Source organism: Coenobita brevimanus, chromosome 22 (genome assembly GCF_032717465.1).
Source record: "Coenobita brevimanus isolate Jiangsu-jjx chromosome 22, ASM3271746v2, whole genome shotgun sequence".
Classification (NCBI taxonomy): Eukaryota; Metazoa; Arthropoda; class Malacostraca; order Decapoda; family Coenobitidae; genus Coenobita; species Coenobita brevimanus.
This window is the reverse complement of record NC_136975.1, coordinates 25,014,918-25,023,195: the sequence shown is the minus strand read 5'-3', so window position 1 is coordinate 25,023,195 and position 8,278 is coordinate 25,014,918. Positions and strand designations below refer to the sequence as shown.

At 43.1% G+C, this 8,278-nt stretch overlaps 2 pseudogenes; both read left to right on the top strand.

The window, feature by feature from the left end:
- The first annotated feature begins 216 nt into the window (after positions 1 to 216).
- LOC145392452 (uncharacterized) lies at positions 217 to 2,727 on the top strand (annotated as a pseudogene).
- Positions 2,728 to 3,792: 1,065 nt separating this feature from the next.
- On the top strand, positions 3,793 to 7,794 carry LOC145392451 (uncharacterized; annotated as a pseudogene).
- The last annotated feature ends 484 nt before the right edge of the window (positions 7,795 to 8,278 follow it).

Below are 8,278 nucleotides of genomic sequence, written 5' to 3'. Positions count from 1 at the left end.
AAGGCACAAGGACAATGTGATGGTACTGCTGTGAAAGGATAAGTGCATCGTCAACATGGTGTCAACCTTCCACAGCACAGACACTGTCCCAAAGCAGGTTTGAGGGAAGGTCAGGGCTCCTGATGGGAGAACAACCTATGTCCAGGAGGTTGTGGACAAGCCCATCATGGTGGATGACTACAACTGGCACATGGGTGGGGTGGATCATTTCGACCAATGATCCAGTATTACCCCATCCAAAGGCAAACCGTGAAGTGGACGGAGATCACCTTTTACTTCATCCAAATGACCATCTTCAATGCGTTTGCCTTATACAATAAATGTTCATGCGGGACAGTGACTCTCCTTGACTTTCTGAAGCAGATAATCCTCAAGCTCCTGCAATTTCATGAAGAGGATTCATCCGCATCAGGGCATGTCATCCGCCATGCCCCTGACCTTTCAACCCGACAGCCAGCAGCACCTCGAGCTGGCACTCGGCAGCCAGTTTCGGCACCTGTAGCAGCACCAGCACAAGTGGCAACACCACCATCACCTGCAGTTCCTGGTCCATCGGGAGAACCTGCCACCGCTTCCATGCCTGGCCCTGCAGGTACACCTCCAGCAAGACAGGGCCAGGGAACGCAGGAAGGACATCCAACCAAGCATCATCGAGTAATTGATGACACAGTCTGGTTGAACCGCACACTGGGCCATCACCGGGAGAGGATCCCAAACCGGAGGAGGATCAAATGTGCCTTGTGTGCCCTGGCGAAGATGAGGAGGGACACACATCACATGTGTCCTGTATGTGATGTACCTTCTTGCGTGGGTGATTACTTCGAACAGTACCATGCCGATCAAAGTACAGTATTCCATATAAGGTTTCCTTCCTGGGATCCTAACCTTAAATAATCCTGCTTTACTTCCTGGGAATTTTGTTCAAATCCGGGATTCTTACTGTTATTGTTTACCTCCAATTTACACTAAGTTAAGTACAAAAATGCATGAGAGAGAGAGAGAGAGAGAGAGAGAGAGAGAGAGAGAGAGTCAGAGTCAGTCTGACAGAAGTAGCCTGTACTGTTCCTGTACACTTCTGGGCTTCTCTCCACCTCTATATTGGCTGCTTGAGTGACGGTGATGGTGTTTGTTCACAGTCAAATTTTACCACTCGGGCTGAATAGGTGTGTTATTGTCTTGCCCATGATGTACTGTAATGATGATTATGGTGCATCATGGTTTGCATGATAGTGATGGGAGTGATAGGGGGACGTGACTTATCATGTGAGCTGCAGCTGATACGGTAAGTTAACCCGCCCCATCCTGACGTTTTCTGGGCAGTGGTACGCCCCAGTCCCGACATTTTTGGACCTTTTTTTTTCAGGCTCAAACATTCGCTTTTGGTGAGAAACATCGAAAATTCATGGAGAAATCGCTCACATGAGGTTTAAAATACTCGATACAGGTATGAGTACCTCCTTACCTGACTGGGTTTTCTAACAGGCTGGCACCAAAGAAAACGAGTTCTATGGGAGGGTAACCATTTTATCCACTCATAAACAGTATTTATTTATTTACTTGGTACGAATTTATATGTAGTACAAGAGTATATTGGTTTTCAAGCAGTAATATAGGCATTATAAGCATTGTTACACTCACTAACTCATCACCATTCATGACCTTTTTTTCCCCCATTACCTGATCATCATTTCTGTTTCTTCCTCTAATGCTATGTAAACTTTGTCCTCCACATTGTCATCGATTGGGGAATCACTCTGGCCCTGAATGTCTTTATTGGCCAGGTCACTGGTAACAGGTGAATTGCCGAGACAATGGCGTGCAGGGGGAGGGGAGAGGTTATGCAGTGTAAGGCATTGTTCCTCCTTGGCATCTTGTAGAGGAATAGAGGAAGGTATCCCATGTATACGTGCCAAAAATCACTCGCGAAAATTGAAAGTTGTGCAAATTAGGGACCTTGCAATGTTGCTGCGTTAATTTACATCTCCGGGATATGAGTGCACATCATGTGAGGACGTGAATTCACATCTCCGGGATGGGGCGGGTTAATGATGTGCATAATATTTATTGTTTTTTCAGGAAATCATATATAATTCTGAAATTCTATAATGCTACATTAATGACTGAATTATCATGGAATGAGTCATATGCATGGCAATATTTTGACACTGAAAACTGATGAATCATCAAAACGTAGAAAGTGTCATGCAGTGATAAAATGCAAGGGATGGTGTACCAGTGGTATGATCCATCATTTAAAAAATCAAACATTCAATTGAGAAAGCTGAAGATCTTAAGCGTCCTGCAGAAAAAGAGTGCACTGATACAATTGAAGTAAAGAGAAAGCCTATACAACAAAAGATAACTGAATTTATGAAAAAGGAGACCAGGGAGGAAATAATTGCTAAGCTGGCAGCAATAGATGGATTCTCCATAAATGCAGTCACAAAAAGAGTGAGTTCATAAAAAAGTCAGTGCTAGAAAAGGGATAGAGCTTGCCTCAGAATCCAAGATCTTGTACACAAGAAGTACAGTGTTGCATTAGAAAGGGTGATATCTGATATTAACAAAAGACAAAATGCTGGGTTCAGGTTTAGATAATCTCTGGATCAGTATACTTCACTGAAAAACAAGCATTACTTTGAACATCAACTTGCGTCTAGTGAAGCCTTTTGAAATTTTGGAATGGTGAGAATCGTGGGTTCATTTCCAGCAGAAACTGCAGTTTAGGTGGTTAACCCCTTAACCACGGGGAGTCACTTTTGTGATGCTCGGGCGCAATGGATCATACCGCGGGGTGTCACTTTTGTGATTCTGTGTTATTTTGAATTCTCCCAGGCTTACAAGTGGTGGCTTGAATCATCTATCAGTACTGCCAATGTCCAACACTAGTCAGCACTCCTAATCTCATCTGTACTCCCATCCATTGTTGACAATTTAGCCATTTCTCCCTGTTCTTGACTCCCCTCCCTACCTCCCCTCCATTACCCTCTCCTCTCGCCTGCCCGGCTGCACTGCGCTAAGCAAATCTTCCCCGGAATTTTCCACTGATTTCATCCATTGAAATAAGCCCTATGCCCTATTCTTATACAAAATAATATATACGAAAAAAAAAATAAGGTAACTGATAGTGCCATACACCTGGAATTGGCTAATTATCACCTGACAACACCTCACGTGCACTCATTCGCTATTTTCCACCGGTAATTTCCCCTTGAAATATGCCGTATTATCTATTCGCGTAATAAAAATATATAATATATGAAAGGAAGGGAGAAGCCTAAGTGATATTTATATTCACCTGGAACTACCTATCTTTTATGTATTGTTGAGATTTCCTACCAATCATTTCAAAGCATGAAAATTAGCAGCTGTCACTCTTGACATTGTCAACCCTTGCCTTCCCATATACACAGCAGGAATCAGTTCCTTGTTGTCTTCTGAGGTGAAACCATGTCGCACTCGTGCCCTGCCATTTCCGCCTTTTCTGCGCCCATTGCAAAGGGCCCTGTGACCTCTACCCCTAGAAAAACTTGTGTGGGAAGCAGTAAAGGACTTAATGACCCAGCAGTGGAACGTGAACTGGCAGAATTATCTATGATAATGATGGATAGGTACTTTGATCCTTTGGGTGAATCGTGTGATGAGCCTGGGGAGGAAATCGTTACAGAAACTCCTAGTACGAGTGCTTCAGTGTCCCAAGTTGTCCCTAGCTCCAAGGGAAAGGAGCCCTTAGTGCAGCAAGGGAAGGAATTTGGGAAGGGAGTGAAAAGGCGGTGGGTTAGCCCCGAAACAATGGCCCTGCATGACCCAGCCCACCATGAGTCCCGAGGTGAATCACCTCGCCACTCCCCCAGCTCCATTTCACTAATTTCTTCCTCATCTTCAGCGGAATTTTCTCCTGAGTCTTTGTCGTCGGAGTCTCCACCAGCACCTACAGCGAAGGTAGGTCATAGGGGACGAGGTAAATCCCTGACTCGTAAAAGTAGAGTAGCAACTAGAGTAAGGGCTGCTAGTGCTACACGGCAACCTAGGGTCAGTCAGAGTGACCTTGAAACAGCTCAGTCAGCCTCACAGCCACCCTCCACCCTCACCCACCCTACACCGCCACGACAGGGAATCCTGGACGCCTTCGTGTGGACAGAAGGCTCCAATTTCGTCCCTCAATAACTCCATTTCGATGAGAGTTCCTCAGGGATACAGCCTGCCTTCACTCTTGACGAGGATGCTGAGTGTGTGGACTTCCTTTTGGCCTTCCTAGATGACGAAGTCATGCAGCACATATGTGATGAGACTAACAGGTACGAATCACAACATGCTGCAAGTGGTGCAGGTGCAGTGAAGATGCAACAGTGGACCATGCTGGGAGTGCAGGAGCTGTATGTGTTCTTCGCCCTCATGCTTCTCATGCCACACCCAAAGAAGCATGAATTTGAAGAATGCTGGTCAATGGACCCCTTACTACCCTCACCCACCTTCAATAAGTACATGGCCAGAGATCGCTTCCAGAACATCATGGGAAACCAGCACTTCGACAACAACGATGTACCTTCCCCAACCGACCCACTCTGGAAGATTCGGGAGATTCTGAGCAGACTGAGGGATAAGTTTATGTCATTCTTCCACCCCTTTCAGAAGGTTGTCATAGACGAATCCTTGGTTTTGTTCAGAGAACGTCTTAGGTGTGTACAGTACATTCCAAGTAAACACCATCTTTTTGGAATCAAGTTCTTTGTACTGTGTGACTGTAAGACGGGATACATCCTTGACTTCAGCCAGCACTGTCGATCTGGACAAAACACACTCCCTTGGCTTCTCAGGCTGTGTAGTGAAAGTACTGTTTGAAAGGTTTTTTGGTGGGAAAATCATGTGCTGTATACTGACAACTATTATACAGTACCAAAACTTGCTAAATATCTTTCAGAGCACGGCATCAGCTCCTGCGGCACTGTGAAGAGCAATCATCCCCACTTCCCAAAATTCCCCGAGGCAGGAAACTCGCAGTGAGGAGAAGTGCACCTACGCAAGTCTGAGAAGATGCTGGCAATACGGTGGCATGACAAGAGGATCGTGCACATGCTCACTACTGTACATATGGGGGAAATGAAAGACAGTGAGAAGGTCGACCGTAGGACAGGCGAACCTGTGATGAAACCTGATGCTGTCATCGACTATAATATCAACATGCGGCTGGTGGACAAGTCCGACATGATGATTGGAGAGATCGGCTGCCTCAGGAAGAATACTAGGTGGTACAGGAAAGTTTTTCTGCATCTTATTGACAAGACGATGCTGAATGCCTTCATCCGGTACAAGATGAAGGTAAAGCCACCCAAGTCCTTTTCCCTGAGGTTGTTCGCCAGGACTTGTGTTCAGCAGCTGCTTGAGAGATATGGTAGGGGGACAGCAGCAACTCCAAGGCGCCATGCAGTAAGACTTCCTGACAGACTTAAGTAGAGGGCGTACATGGATCAGCACAGACTGGTGGAAATGGCTGCCACAACCAAAAGGAAGGCTGCGATCCACAGGTACCAGGTGTGTGCACATACCACCCGACGCACACCTGAACACAAATGCACCTCTTGGCAGTGCACTGAGTGCCAGGTTCCTCTCTACATTACCTGCTTTTTTTATTACCACAGCCTAAAGCAGTTCTAAAAGTGCAAGTGGAACATGTAAATAAAGTGTAAATAATATGTAAATAATGTGTAAATAGCAAGTGAAACCAATGGATGTAAATATGATGGAACAGGGTAATATAGTTTCATACGTTACTGCAAGTGACAGTGCATAACATAGTGTAAATAAAACAGAAGTGAAAATATTGAAAATACAATAGAAAATGTAAATAGAAATAGAAATAATTAGTAATATAAGAATATGAGTGCAAATACATGAAGTTATGACAGTGAAAGTGAAACCTTGGATCTCTACATATTTTACTGAAAGAGAAATTGAATGACTACAGTGACAATAAACTACTATTACTGAAGGAAACTTATGGATAAAGACTGTATATATATGTCATATAGTAATAGGAATATAATGTGTGAGTGTTTTTATGAATAATAAACGACAGAATACCAGCGGGGAACGAGCACAAGTGGGAGGCTCGTACGCGCTCATAATTTTCATTGCTTTCACAGTGTTTTTTTTCGGAGTATGGATTCCAAACTATTTGAAAATCATAGAATAGTGTTTCTAGTGATAATATCAAGCTGTGGTAATCGTATTACGGGGTGTCGGGAAGTGTAAAGTGGAGACTTCGTTACCCAATTTCAGAGGTCTCCACAAGTCCTACGGTACTCGACGAAGGCTCAACAAACATCCCAGGAGAAGGCTGATGGTTTGTGTCATAAGCATATTTAATTATAATATTCTAGGACTAATAACTGATTTTTGGCAAATATTTTTAGAAAGTCTGTCGGAGCACGAATATCCAAGCGGGACACGCAAGTCACACCAAAACAACCCTGCGGTTTAGGGGTTAATAAGGTGAGTTTCATGTATACTTAAAATGAGATGTAGTAGCATGTGTAACTGATTGGGCTAGTGTCCTGGTAAAGTTTGGGAGACTCACTGAGGCAAATCATCATATGTGTTATGCTTATGAAATACACTTAGCTGTGTGTGATGTTCCGTACAATAAAGCAAATGGTATGTTGGATAGTTTGGAAATGCAAACCAGTCCCCAGATTCAGTGCGAGGAAACTATGGATTTGGAAGATGAACAAGAGGAAGAAGAGCTAAGTAGAGCAATAGAAGTGTTATCAGATGATGGATTAGTAAGTGATATGATATTGGAACCAGAAAATGATGAAGCAAACTATAAATTTGCAACAATAAAAAAAGTTGGGAAAATTGTAAGAATGTTTAGGTCACCCACAAAGAACGAGAAGCTGCAGATTCATGTTGTTAGTAAGCATGGAAGAGAATTAATGCTAAAACTGGACTAAAAAACAAGGTGGAACAACTTAGTAGAAATGATGGAGCAATTTCATGAAATAAAATGCTCCATTGCTAAAGCTATGATTGACTGTGATATTGAAATGAAGATTACAAACAGTGAATTTGTGGTACTGAAAGTCTTGGTAAAAGCTACCAGTGAAAGTTGGGGTAGAAAAGTTGAGTAGCAGAGGTACAACTCTTCTTAGTGCTGAGGGTGTATTTTCATTCATATTAAATGAATTGAATGAGCAGAATTCTCCAGTTTCGGTTAAGCTGAAATATTCCCTGCTCAGAAGAATAAATGAAAGGAGGAGTAAAGTTCTTGTAGGCCTTATGAAATACTTGCATTGTGGAAAACACTATGATAATTGTGAGAGAGAACTACCAGCATTGGCAGCAAAGTCTACCCTCGTGGAAGCAGCTAAAAAGATGTTATCAAGAATGTCTGAAGTAGGTAATGAAGAGGAACTGCCCCTTTTGCAGACACCATCTAATGAGGATGTTGAAACAGCTGTAGATGCAAAAATGACACTCACAGATAAACTCCAGGCAGCAATAGAACAGGTTCATAGTAAAAGCAGAAGGGCGTATGATTGCAAACATATTGGGGAAGAGTTTAATGTGTTTGAGGCAACGGGCGAGAGAACACATGATTTAGAAAAATTATTCCAGGCCCTCAGCTCAGTACCACCAACTTCTGTTAAAGCCGAAAGGGCATTTACTGCTGCTGGCCTCTTTATCACAAAATTAAGAACAAGGCTGACTGATGGTAGTATTGATTGTTTGTACTTCTTGAAGAGTTATTTCATTAACACCTCTTACAGTAAGTGTGACTGCACGGGAATATAGGATATGACTTGGGTACACAAAATGATTCTGTTCTATTATTTTTCACAGGCAAATACAGTAGCCTATTCTCTTTATGTTTTGGTGGGATTAGCATTCAAGGCACTGAAAGTACGAGTATAAGTCTTATATATTTTAAAACCTATCTTTGAGACAGTGTGAGTGCCATTTCTATTTCCATTATTATTATTATACGCAGTTTTAATTACGGTAGTTCACTGAGCATCACACCGAAGCTCCCACTGGACTGGTGCTATTTAATTATGGTAGTTCACTGAGCATCACACAGAAGCTGCCAGTGGACTGAGGCTATTTAAATGCGGTAGTTCACTGAGCATCACACAGAAGCTCCCACTGGACTGAGGCTATTTAATTACGGTAGTTCACTGAGCATCACACAGAAGCTCCCACTGGACTGGTGCTATTTAATTATGGTAGTTCACTGAGCATCACACAGAAGCTCCCAGTGGACTGAGGCTATTTAATT